The sequence below is a fragment of the Bombina bombina genome, chromosome 1 (assembly GCF_027579735.1).
Source record: "Bombina bombina isolate aBomBom1 chromosome 1, aBomBom1.pri, whole genome shotgun sequence".
Classification (NCBI taxonomy): Eukaryota; Metazoa; Chordata; class Amphibia; order Anura; family Bombinatoridae; genus Bombina; species Bombina bombina.
The window spans coordinates 1022874090-1022887853 of record NC_069499.1 but is presented as its reverse complement, the minus strand read 5'-3'; positions in this window follow the sequence as shown (position 1 = coordinate 1022887853).

Sequence of the window (13764 nt, the reverse complement as noted above, 5' to 3'; positions counted from 1 at the left end):
GAGTCGGGCAAATCCCCGCCTCAGAGAATTACAGCTCATTCTACTAGGTCAGTTTCCACTTCCTGGGCTTTTAAGAATGAAGCTTCAGTTGATCAGATTTGCAAAGCAGCAACTTGGTCTTCTTTGCATACATTTACTAAGTTCTACCATTTTGATGTTTTTTCTTCTTCAAAAGCAGTTTTTGGTAGAAAAGTTCTTCAGGCAGCTGTTTCAGTTTGATTCTTCTGCTTATAATTTCAGTTTTTTTCTTTTCCATTATAAGATTAAAACTTATGATTTGGGTTGTGGATTAATTTTTTCAGCGGAATTGGCTGTCTATTTTTTATCCCTCCCTCTCTAGTGACTCTTGCGTGGAGTTCCACATCTTGGGTATTGCTATCCCATACGTCACTAGCTCATGGACTCTTGCCAATTACATGAAAGAAAACATAATTTATGTAAGAATTTACCTGATAAATTCATTTCTTTTATATTGGCAAGAGTCCATGAGGCCCACCCTTTTTTTGGTGGTTATGATTTTTTTTGTATAAAGCACAATTATTCCAATTCCTTTGTTTATGCTTTTGCTCCTTTCTTTATCACCCCACTTCTTGGCTATTCGTTAAACTGAATTGTGGGTGTGGTGGGGGTGTATTTATAGGCATTTTTAGGTTTGGGAAACTTTGCCCCTCTTGGTAGGATTGTATATCCCATACGTCACTAGCTCATGGACTCTTGCCAATATGAAAAAAATGAATTTATCAGGTAAATTCTTACATAAATTATGTTTTCTATGCGATACCATTTTAGTTTTGTGTCCCACAAATCATTGGCTTACCTTAAAAGGACAGTAAACTTTAAAAAAAAAAAAAAAAAAACAACTAAGCAAGCATTTTATATATATAAACAAAAACTATGAAAACCCTTTTAAATGCCCTCCTCTAGATGCAACAAAACAAACAAATATGTCCCTTTTAAAAACAAAACAAATGTTTAAACTTAATATTTAGAGAAACAAAAACAATATAGGATACGTACACTGGTGGGTTGTAGCTTTATGTTACTTGCAGTCAGAAGTCTGCACGTCATCTTTTGTAAGAAACAATATGTATCAGACTCAGTCTATAAAAGTAGGACTGGAACACAACTGCAGAATACTGAATAAATGTATGTATGTATCACAAAACTGTCTGAAACCCTTAACGCTGGAAAGGCTTCCTTCAGTGTAGTGATTAGATATACTATATCAAGTATGGTAAGTTCATACAGAATGGAACTGGATATTGTGGACTACAACTGTTAATATCACACTCAGATAACAACAGCATATGTGGAGACAGATAGAGATTTCAAACAGGCAGATTCCCAGAGAAAATATGCAGATAGTAGGAAAGAGCCAGAACAAAGGTTATGGTATGTGCTTAGCGAACATGTAGTAATATAGTGCCTGAGGTTGATATGGTATTTGCATAAACAAGTAGAAAGTACCTTGGAGCAAAGTGAAGTGTGGAGAGCTAGCAGCAATCCCTTCGGTGGCGTCTGAGTGTAGTAAGTTTGAGACCGGAGAAACCGGAAGTGACGTCCGTTGTTTTTTGGGAGCAGCGCTGAATCTTGCTGACAAGCACAAGCGTAGCAGAGAAGGTTGTAGCTGCGGCAAGAGGCAAGGAGGAGAATTATGCAAAGTTAGACAAGTACTTTACCCCATGAAAGTGAGAGAGTGTCCTGAGTAAGGAATCCAGTGTAAATCTGTAGTAGAACCGGAGGCTCAGAGAATCCTTTCTTCAAGGAGAATTAGGAGAGATTTTGGCAAGCAATCCTCACTGTGGCAGAGAACTTCAATACTGAGCAGGGAATGAAAGGTGAACAGCTTATTTAAGGAAGGGCCAACCAATCAGGAAATAATAGGTGTGGCAAGGAGAGGAGGTATTGAGACCGCTGAATCTGACAGAACCCCCTCCTCAAGGACGCTGTTCCACAGCGGCAGGACGTGGGCGATCAGGATGACGGCGGTGGTATAGGGACAAAAGCCTAGGTGAGTTTAGATTGGAAAGAGGTTCCCAGGAATCCTCATCGCTTGAATAGTTTTTCCACCTGACCAAGTACTGAAGAACACCCTTGGAGATCCTAGAATCCAATATGGAGTCAACTTCGTATTCATCTGGTGCTAAAGGAAAAGTTGTTGGAGGTAGAAGAACTTGTCCATCCCTTGTGGGAACATAGGGTTTCAACAGGGAAACGTGAAAGGTTGGATGTATTTTAAGAGAACTGGGAAGGTTTAGTCTGACAGCATTGGCATTGATAACCTTTTGGACAGTGAAGGGACCAATGAAAAGACTGGCCAATTTCTTTGAAGGAACTTGCAATTTCAAGTTTCTGGTGGAGAGCCAGACTAAATCTCCAACGATGTAATCAGGAGGTTTACGTCTCCTGAGGTCGTAGTAATGTTTTTGAGTCTCCTGAGCCTTCCGAATGTTCTCCTGAATAACATTGAAATTCTCCTGGAGAGAGGAGTGGAGTTCATCCAGCGCAGGTGAATCTGACGAAGCAGGTGTAGAGAAGGCCAAAGTGGGGTGATAGGAGTAGTTTGCGAAAAATGGTGATAATTTAGTGGAGGCATTGGTTAAATTGTTGTAGGCAAACTCTGCCATAGAGAGATATTTCATCCAATCGTTCTGTTGATAAGAACAATAACATCTGAGAAAGTGTTCAAGCCATTGGTTTAACCTTTCCGATTGCCCATTAGTTTGGGGATGAAAAGCTGTGGTAAAACGATGTTCCATATTGAACAGTTGACATAGCTTGCTCCAGAATCTTGAGGTGAATTGTGTGCCCCTATCCGTTGTCAAAATAGAGGGAAACCCATGCAACTTGACGATGTGGTCTAAGAAGAGAGTCGCTGTTTCAGAGGATGTGGGGAGTTTATGGTAAGGAATGAAATGGGCCATTTTGGTAAATAAATCAATGACCACAAGGATAGTGGTTTGATTTTTGGACGGAGGTAAATCAACAATGAAGTCCATGGAAATATGTTGCCACGGCTTCTTGGGGACTGGTAGAGGCATAAGCAGTCCAAATGGTGGTTTTCTTTCCGGTTTGCAGGTGACACAGACAGCGCAAGTGGCAATATGATCTGAAATGGTAGATTTCATGTGTGGCCACCAATACGTTCGGGAGACGAGGTCCAGAGTACGTTGAAGACCTGGGTGACCTGCTAAAGGAATGTCATGACAGGTCCGTATAATTTGTGTCCTTAAGGAAGGAGGTATAAACAATTTGTCACCATGGAAATAGATACCATGCACTTTACTCAAAACTAGGTCAGGAGGAATTGGGTGCTGCTTACAATAGTTGCGGAGGTCGCTTAAGATTGGGGTGGTCAGCCCAATGAAACATTGTGGAGATACAATGTCCTTTCTAGTAGGATTATGGCATGGTCTTTCAGGTATGCGGGATAAGGCATCAGCTTTGATGTTTTTATTAGCTGGTCTGTAGATAATAACAAAATTGAAGCGGTCAAAGTACAGGCTCCAACGTACCTGTCTAGCAGATAACGTCTTGTTAGATTGCAAATATTGTAGATTCTTGTGGTCAGTGTAAATATTAATAGGTTGAGAAGTGCCTTCAAGGAGATGTCTCCAATGTTCAAGAGAGCGTCTTATGGCCAGTAACTCCTTGTCTCCAATGGCGTAATTCTGTTCAGCAGGTGTCATTAATTTGGAAAAGTAAGAGATTGGATGGAGAGGATCAGTAGGAGATTTTTGTTGTGAGAGTACAGCACCAATGGCGAAGTCGGAAGAGTCAACTTCTAAGGTGTATTGGTAGGAAGGATTAGGAAATTGGAGAATGGGTGCAGAGGTAAATCTGGATTTCAAATAATGAAAAGCTTGTACAGCATCTGTTCCCCATGTGAAGGGTGTTGTTGAGCCTGTTAAGAGTGTGAGTGGCTTTACGATTTTAGAGAACCCTTTAATAAATTTCCTGTAGTAGTTTGAAAAACCAAGGAAACGTTGCAAGTCTTTTTTATTCTTTGGTTCAGGCCAATCCAGAACTGCTTCAACTTTCTCTTTCTGCATTTGAATACCGGATGGAGAAATATCATATCCGAGAAAGGATACTTCAGATGTGTGGAAATTGCACTTCTCCAATTTAGCATAGAGTTTATGCGCTCTGAGACGTGCAAGGACCTGACGGACATGACATGTTCTACCAGGGATCTGGAATAGATGAGTATATCGTCGAGATAGATGACAAGACATATATCTAGAAGATCTCGGAATACATCATTAATGAAGTATTGAAAGGTGGCTGGGGCATTGCAAAGACCAAACGGCATTACAAGATATTCGAACAAACCGTATCTGGTCCTGAAAGCCGTCAGCCACTCGTGACCTTCCTTAATCCTGATGAGGTTGTATGCCCCTCTGAGATCAAGTTTAGTAAACACAGTTGCTTCAGAAAGCCTCTCAAGCATCTCAGGGATCAGGGGCAAGGGATAGCGGTTTTTAACCGTACATTTGTTGAGTTCACGATAATCAATGATTGGTCTGAGGCTGGAATCTTTGTTACGAACAAAGAAAAACCCAGCGCCAGCTGGTGAGGTGGATGGCCTAATAAACCCTTTCTTTAGATTTTCGTCGAGATATACTTTAAGTTGTTCTAACTCAGGAGTGCTTAGAGGGTAAAGGTGTCCAAAAGGTATACGGGCACCTGGTTGGAGATCGATAGGACAATCATATGTCCTATGGGGTGGCAGGTTCTCTGCTTCCGTTTTACTGAAAACATCCTTGAATTCAATATACTGAGAGGGTAAGCCCTCAGAGTAAATGGTAGTGTGTAACAAAATGGGACTAGGAAAACATGTTTCTCTGCAATAAGTGGAACAAAACTTTATTTGAAAAGGGTGCCAAACAATAGTGGGATTATGAAGTTGAAGCCACTTCAAACCCAAAACTAAACAAAAATGAGGAGAAGGAAGAACATCAAAAGAAAGAAGTTCAAAATGTCCAGCTATATTGAGCATTATAGGTGTAGTCTGATGAGTTACTGGACCAGAGAACATAAGTGAACCGTCTATGACTCTGATAGGTATGGGGATGGTTTTCTTGATAAGAGGTATGTTCTTTTTGATACAAAAATCATGGTCTATGTAGTTCCCTGAAGCACCAGAGTCAATAATGGCGTCACTGATCCTCAGATGACTTTGCTCCAGCTGTAGAGAGACAGACATAGTACAGTAAGGCGGTTGTTCAGGTGAATGTAGTGAGGTATACAAATAAGTGGACTTACATTTTTTATTCTTTAAGAGTAGTGAACATTCCTGAACGCCGTGATTTGAACTAGCGCAATACATGCATAAATTCCTTATGCGTCTGCGTTGCTTCTCTTCCTGAGAGAGGGGACCTCTGAGGAAACCAATTTCCATGGGTTCTACACAGGGTTTTGTAGGAGAAACAGAGGCGGAGGCCGTGGAAGAATAAACGGGTTTAGGTTTAATATCAGAGGCATATTTTTCAGCCTTTCTTTCACGTAGTCGGCGGTCTATCTGAATAGCTGTCTTCATGAAAGCTTCAAGGGTTGTAGGTAGTTCGATTCTGGCGAATTCGTCTTTTAATGACTCTGAAAGCCCTAACCGGAATTGGTTACGAAGGGCAACAGGGGTCCAGAGAGCATCTGTGGAGAACTGTTTGAAGTCTGTGATATAATCTTCCACAGGTCTCTTTCCTTGTTTGAGACTCCTCAGACTCATCTCAGCAGTAAGCTGAAGGTCTGTGTCCTGAAACATCTGATCCATACTGGTAAAGAAATCCACAAGAGATGTTAGAATGGGATCCTGATTCTCTATAAATTTATCAGCCCAGCTCCTCGGATCCCCCCTGAGAAAGGAGATAGTAGTGAGGACTTTCACTCTCTCAGTGGGGTAAGTCCTAGGTTTCAAAGAGAAGAGTAACAGAAAGGCATTTTTAAACTGCCTGTAGGCTTTTCTATTACCACAAAAAAGATCAGGGAGGGACACTTGAGGCTCAATTACATTTTCAGACTGGTTACCCTTTATGGCAATAGATTCAGTAATTACTTTCCTTAGTGCAGCATTCTCAATTTGTAAGTCATGCAGGCCTTGTGCAAGCTGCTCAACCTTTTGAGAAAGATTATACACTATCTGACGTAAGTCTGCTGGTTCCATAATTTTTAATGGCTCAGTATTATGTAAGAAACAATATGTATCAGACTCAGTCTATAAAAGTAGGACTGGAACACAACTGCAGAATACTGAATAAATGTATGTATGTATCACAAAACTGTCTGAAACCCTTAACGCTGGAAAGGCTTCCTTCAGTGTAGTGATTAGATATACTATATCAAGTATGGTAAGTTCATTCAGAATGGAACTGGATATTGTGGACTACAACTGTTAATATCACACTCAGATAACAACAGCATATGTGGAGACAGATAGAGATTTCAAACAGGCAGATTCCCAGAGAAAATATGCAGATAGTAGGAAAGAGCCAGAACAAAGGTTATGGTATGTGCTTAGCGAACATGTAGTAATATAGTGCCTGAGGTTGATATGGTATTTGCATAAACAAGTAGAAAGTACCTTGGAGCAAAGTGAAGTGTGGAGAGCTAGCAGCAATCCCTTCGGTGGCGTCTGAGTGTAGTAAGTTTGAGACCGGAGAAACCGGAAGTGACGTCCGTTGTTTTTTGGGAGCAGCGCTGAATCTTGCTGACAAGCACAAGCGTAGCAGAGAAGGTTGTAGCTGCGGCAAGAGGCAAGGAGGAGAATTATGCAAAGTTAGACAAGTACTTTACCCCATGAAAGTGAGAGAGTGTCCTGAGTAAGGAATCCAGTGTAAATCTGTAGTAGAACCGGAGGCTCAGAGAATCCTTTCTTCAAGGAGAATTAGGAGAGATTTTGGCAAGCAATCCTCACTGTGGCAGAGAACTTCAATACTGAGCAGGGAATGAAAGGTGAACAGCTTATTTAAGGAAGGGCCAACCAATCAGGAAATAATAGGTGTGGCAAGGAGAGGAGGTATTGAGACCGCTGAATCTGACATCTTTTTTGCTGCAATTAGTTAAATGTATAACATAATTTATGTAAGAACTTACCTGATAAATTCATTTCTTTCATATTAGCAAGAGTCCATGAGCTAGTGACGTATGGGATATACATTCCTACCAGGAGGGGCAAAGTTTCCCAAACCTCAAAATGCCTATAAATACACCCCTCACCACACCCACAAATCAGTTTAACGAATAGCCAAGAAGTGGGGTGATAAGACAAAAGTGCGAAAGCATAAAAAATAAGGAATTGGAATAATTGTGCTTTATACAAAAAAATCATAACCACCACAAAAAAGGGTGGGCCTCATGGACTCTTGCTAATATGAAAGAAATGAATTTATCAGGTAAGTTCTTACATAAATTATGTTTTCTTTCATGTAATTAGCAAGAGTCCATGAGCTAGTGACGTATGGGATAATGACTACCCAAGATGTGGATCTTTCCACGCAAGAGTCACTAGAGAGGGAGGGATAAAAGAAAGACAGCCAATTCCTGCTGAAAATAATCCACACCCAAAATAAAGTTTAAATGAAAACATAAGTAGAAGATTCAAACTGAAACAGCTGCCTGAAGTACTTTTCTACCAAAAACTTCTTCAGAAGAAGAAAACACATCAAAATGGTAGAATTTAGTAAAAGTATGCAAAGAAGACCAAGTTGCTGCTTTGCAAATCTGATCAACTGAAGCTTCATTCCTAAACGCCCAGGAAGTAGAAACTGACCTAGTAGAATGAGCTGTAATCCTCTGAGGCGGAGTTTTACCCGACTCAACATAGACATGATGAATTAAAGATTTCAACCAAGATGCCAAAGAAATGGCAGAAGCTTTCTGGCCTTTTCTAGAACCGGAAAAGATGACAAATAGACTAGAAGTCTTTCGGAAAGTCTTAGTAGCTTCAACATAATATTTCAAAGCTCTAACAACATCCAAAGAATGCAATGATTTCTCCTTAGAATTCTTAGGATTAGGGCATAATGAAGGAACTACAATTTCTCTACTAATGTTGATGGAATTCACAACCTTAGGTAAAAATTCATAAGAAGTTCGCAACACTGCCTTATCCTGATGAAAAATCAGAAAAGGAGACTCACAAGAAAGAGCAGACAATTCAGAAACTCTTCTGGCAGAAGAGATGGCCAAAAGGAACAAAACTTTCCAAGAAAGTAATTTAATGTCCAATGAATGCATAGGTTCAAACGGAGGAGCTTGAAGAGCCCCCAGAACCAAATTCAAACTCCAAGGAGGAGAAATTGACTTAATGACAGGTTTTATACGAACCAAGGCTTGTACAAAACAATGAATATCAGGAAGATTAGCAATCTGTCTGTGAAAAGGAACAGAAAGAGCAGAGATTTGACCTTTCAAGGAACTTGCGGACAAACCTTTATCTAAACCATCCTGAAGAAACTGTAAAATTCTCGGAATTCTAAAAGAATGCCAGGAAAAAAGATGAGAAAGACACCAAGAAATATAAGTCTTCCAGACTCTATAATATATCTCTCTAGATACAGATTTACGAGCCTGTAACATAGTATTAATCACAGAGTCAGAGAAACCTCTTTGACCAAGAATCAAGCGTTCAATCTCCATACCTTTAAATTTAAGGATTTGAGATCCTGATGGAAAAAAGGACCTTGCGACAGAAGGTCTGGTCTTAACGGAAGAGTCCACGGTTGGCAAGAGGCCATCCGGACAAGATCCGCATACCAAAACCTGTGAGGCCATGCTGGAGCTACCAGCAGAACAAACGAGCATTCCTTCAGAATCTTGGAGATTACTCTTGGAAGAAGAACTAGAGGCGGAAAGATATAGGCAGGATGATACTTCCAAGGAAGTGATAATGCATCCACTGCCTCTGCCTGAGGATCCCGGGATCTGGACAGATACCTGGGAAGTTTCTTGTTTAGATGAGAAGCCATCAGATCTATTTCTGGAAGTTCCCACATTTGAACAATCTGAAGAAATACCTCTGGGTGAAGAGACCATTCGCCCGGATGCAACGTTTGGCGACTGAGATAATCCGCTTCCCAATTGTCTATTCCTGGAATATGAACCGCAGAGATTAGACAGGAGCTGGATTCCGCCCAAACCAGAATTCGAGATACTTCTTTCATAGCCAGAGGACTGTGAGTCCCTCCTTGATGATTGATGTATGCCACAGTTGTGACATTGTCTGTCTGAAAACAAATGAACGATTCTCTCTTCAGAAGAGGCCAAGACTGAAGAGCTCTGAAAATTGACAGCACAAGGGGTTTGGGAATCTCAGGAGGTGAGATTACCGATCAATATTTTGGAACTCCGTGCAGAGACCCCCACACAGCTCCCCAACCTGTAAGACTTGCATCTGTTGAAATTACAGTCCAGGTCGGAAGAACAAAAGAAGCCCCCTGAACTAAACGATGGTGATCTGTCCACCACGTCAGAGAGTGTCGTACAATCGGTTTTAAAGATATTAATTGAGATATCTTTGTGTAATCCCTGCACCATTGGTTCAGCATACAGAGCTGAAGAGGTTGCATGTGAAAACGAGCAAAGGGGATCGCGTCCGATGCAGCAGTCATAAGACCTAGAATTTCCATGCATAAGGCTACCGAAGGGAATGATTGTGACTGAAGGTTTCGACAAGCTTAAATCAATTTTAGACGTCTCTTGTCTGTCAAAGACAGAGTCATGGACACTGAATCTATCTGGAAACCCAGAAAGGTTACCCTTGTCTGAGGAATCAATGAACTTTTTAGTGAATTGATCCTCCAACCATGATCTTGAAGAAACAACACAAGTCGATTCATATGAGATTCTGCTAAATGTAAAGACTGAGCAAGTACCAAGATATCGTCCAAATAAGGAAATACCACAATACCCTGTTCTCTGATTACAGACAGAAGGGCACCGAGAACCTTTGTAAAAATTCTTGGAGCTGTAGCTAGGCCAAACGGCAGAGCCACAAACTGGTAATGCTTGTCCAGAAAAGAGAATCTCAGGAACTGTTAATGATCTGGATGAATCGGAATATGCAGATATGCATCCTGTAAATCTATTGTGGACATATAATGCCCTTGCTGAACAAAAGGCAAGATAGTCCTTACAGTTACCATTTTGAACGTTGGTATCCTTACATAACGATTCAATATTTTTAGATCCAGAACTGGTCTGAAGGAATTCTCCTTCTTTGGTACAATGAAGAGATTCGAATAAAACCCCAGCCCCTGTTCCAGAACTGGAACTGGCATAATTACTCCAGCCAACTCTAGATCTGAAACACATTTCAGAAATGCTTGAGCTTTCACTGGATTTACTGGGACACGGGAAAGAAAAAATCTCTTTGCAGGAGGTCTTATCTTGAAACCAATTCTGTACCCTTCTGAAACAATGTTCTGAATCCAAAGATTGTGAACAGAATTGATCCAAATTTCTTTGAAAAAACGTAACCTGCCCCCTACCAGCTGAGCTGGAATGAGGGCCGAACCTTCATGTGGACTTAGAAGCTGGCTTTGCTTTTCTAGAAGGCTTGGATTTATTCCAGACTGGAGATGGTTTCCAAACTGAAACTGCTCCTGAGGATGAAGGATCAGGTTTTTGTTCTTTGTTGAAACGAAAGGAACGAAAACGATTATTAGCCCTGTTTTTACCCTTAGATTTTTTTATCCTGTGGTAAAAAAGTTCCTTTCCCACCAGTAACAGTTGAGATAATAGAATCCAACTGAGAACCAAATAATTTGTTACCCTGGAAAGAAATGGAAAGTAGAGTCGATTTAGAAGACATATCAGCATTCAAAGTTTTAAGCCATAAAGCTCTTCTAGCTAAAATAGCTAGAGACATAAACCTGACATCAACTCTGATAATATCAAAAATGGCATCACAGATAAAATTATTAGCATGTTGAAGAAGAATAATAATATTATGAGAATCATGATCTGTTACTTGTTGCGCTAAAGTTTCCAACCAAAAAGTTGAAGCTGCAGCAACATCAGCCAATGATATAGCAGGTCTAAGAAGATTACCTGAACACAGATAAGCTTTTCTTAGAAAGGATTCAATGTTCCTATCTAAAGGATCCTTAAACGAAGTACCATCTGACGTAGGAATAGTAGTACGTTTAGCAAGGGTAGAAATAGCCCCATCAACTTTAGGGATTTTGTCCCAAAATTCTAATCTGTCAGACGGCACAGGATATAATTGCTTAAAACGTTTAGAAGGAGTAAATGAATTACCCAAATTATTCCATTCTCTGGAAATTACTTCAGAAATAGCACCAGGAACAGGAAAAACTTCTGGAATAACCACAGGAGATTTAAAGACCTTATCTAAACGTTTAGATTTAGTATCAAGAGGACCAGAATCCTCAATTTCTAAAGCAATTAGTACTTCTTTAAGTAAAGAACGAATAAATTCCATTTTAAATAAATATGAAGATTTATCAGCATCAACCTCTGAAACAGAATCCTCTGAACCAGAAGAGTCATTAGAATCAGAATGATGATGTTCATTTAAAAATTCATCTGTATAAAGAGAAGTTTTAAAAGATTTTTTATGTTTACTAGAAGGAGGAATAACAGACATAGCCTTCTTGATGGATTCAGAAACAAAATCTCTTATGTTATCAGGAACATTCTGAACATTAGATGTTGATGGAACTGCAACAGGTAATGGTACATTACTAAAGGAAATATCTGCATTAACAAGTTTGTCATGACAATTAATACAAACAACAGCTGGAGGAACAGCTACCAAAAGTTTACAGCAGATACACTTAGCTTTGGTAGTTCCAGCACCAGACAGCGATTTTCCTGAAGTATCTTCTGACTCAGATGCAACGTGAGACATCTTGCAATATGTAAGAGAAAAAACAACATATAAAGCAAAATTGATCAAATTCCTTAAATGACAGTTTCAGGAATGGGAAAAAATGCCAAGGAACAAGCTTCTAGCAACCAGAAGCAAAGAAAAATGAGACTTAAATAATGTGGAGACAAAGGCGACGCCCATATTTTTTTAGCGCCAAATAAGACGCCCACATTATTTGGCGCCTAAATGCTTTTGGCGCCAAAAATGACGCCACGTCCGGAACGCCGACACTTTTGGCGCAAAAGAACGTCAAAAAATGACGCAACTTCCGGCGACACGTATGACGCCGGAAACAGAAAAGATTTTTTGCGCCAAAAAAGTCCGCCAAGAATGACGCAATAAAATGAAGCATTTTCAGCCCCCGCGAGCCTAACAGCCCACAGGGAAAAAAGTCAAATTTTTAAGGTAAAAAAAATAATTGATTCAAGTGCATTATCCCAAATATGAAACTGATTGTCTGAAAATAAGGAATGTTGAACATCCTGAGTCAAGGCAAATAAATGTTTGAATACATATATTTAGAACTTTATTAAAAAAGTGCCCAACCATAGCTTAGAGTGTCACAGAAAATAAGACTTACTTACCCCAGGACACTCATCTACATTTTTGTAGAAAGCCAAACCAGTACTGAAACGAAAATCAGCAGAGGTAAATGGTATATAAGAGTATATCGTCGATCTGAAAAGGGAGGTAAGAGATGAATCTCTACGACCGATAACAGAGAACCTATGAAATAGACCCCGTAGAAGGAGATCATTGAATTCAAACAGGCAATACTCTCCTCACATCCCTCTGACATTCACTGCAAGCTGAGAGGAAAACCGGGCTCCAACCTGCTGCGGAGCGCATATCAACGTAGAATCTAGCACAAACTTACTTCACCACCTCCATAGGAGGCAAAGTTTGTAAAACTGATTTGTGGGTGTGGTGAGGGGTGTATTTATAGGCATTTTGAGGTTTGGGAAACTTTGCCCCTCCTGGTAGGAATGTATATCCCATACGTCACTAGCTCATGGACTCTTGCTAATTACATGAAAGAAAACCAGCTATATGTTAGGGAACACCAGTAAAAGATGAGGCGGGTTAGGTCTTCGTATGCTAGATATAATAGATATAAATCTGGTTCTCTCATAACAGGATGTTACAGGATTCTTATCCTGGTGGTTTCATAACACAAAGTAAGGATTACTACTGAAACAGTACCTAGTTATGGTTAGCATTAACCTCTAGTCTGTTGGGAGTACTTGAGCACCACGGTTGAGAAACACTGACCTAAACCAGCAATCTGATTTGCGTCATTTTAAATAAAACCCAGGTTACTGAATTTGCTTCTTAGACCCTCTCCAGGGGTCAGCAACCTTGGTTCTCCAGATGTTTTAGAACTACATTTCCCATGATGCATAAGTGTCCTTAAGCTGCCTAAGCATCATGGGAAATGTAGTTCTAAAACATCTGGAGACCCAAGGTTGCTGACCCCTTCTCTAGGTCTAGGGTAAGTGCAGGACAGGCACTTTTTTTATTTTACAGAAAAGCAAGGGGATTATGCCTAAAATGCTGAATGCCATTTTGGTGTCAACATTTTATATATCCCACTATGTGACTTCTAAAACTTTAGAATCAGTGTAAATGTTCACATCAATATTTGTCAAGATACCCCAAAACTGCCCATATGATTGCACAGGTGAGAAGATAAAACTCAGCAGTGTGTATTATAGGAACAAATTATTTAATCACTACCTGGCAATAATGGGGTTAATTTCTACAATTTGTTACTGGCTCTGAGGGCTTACATACCTAACCTGCATATTACAAACATTTAATAAATCTCCACTCTGTGTGGGCTGCTGGAGGATAACAAATTAAACAGTGAGCAA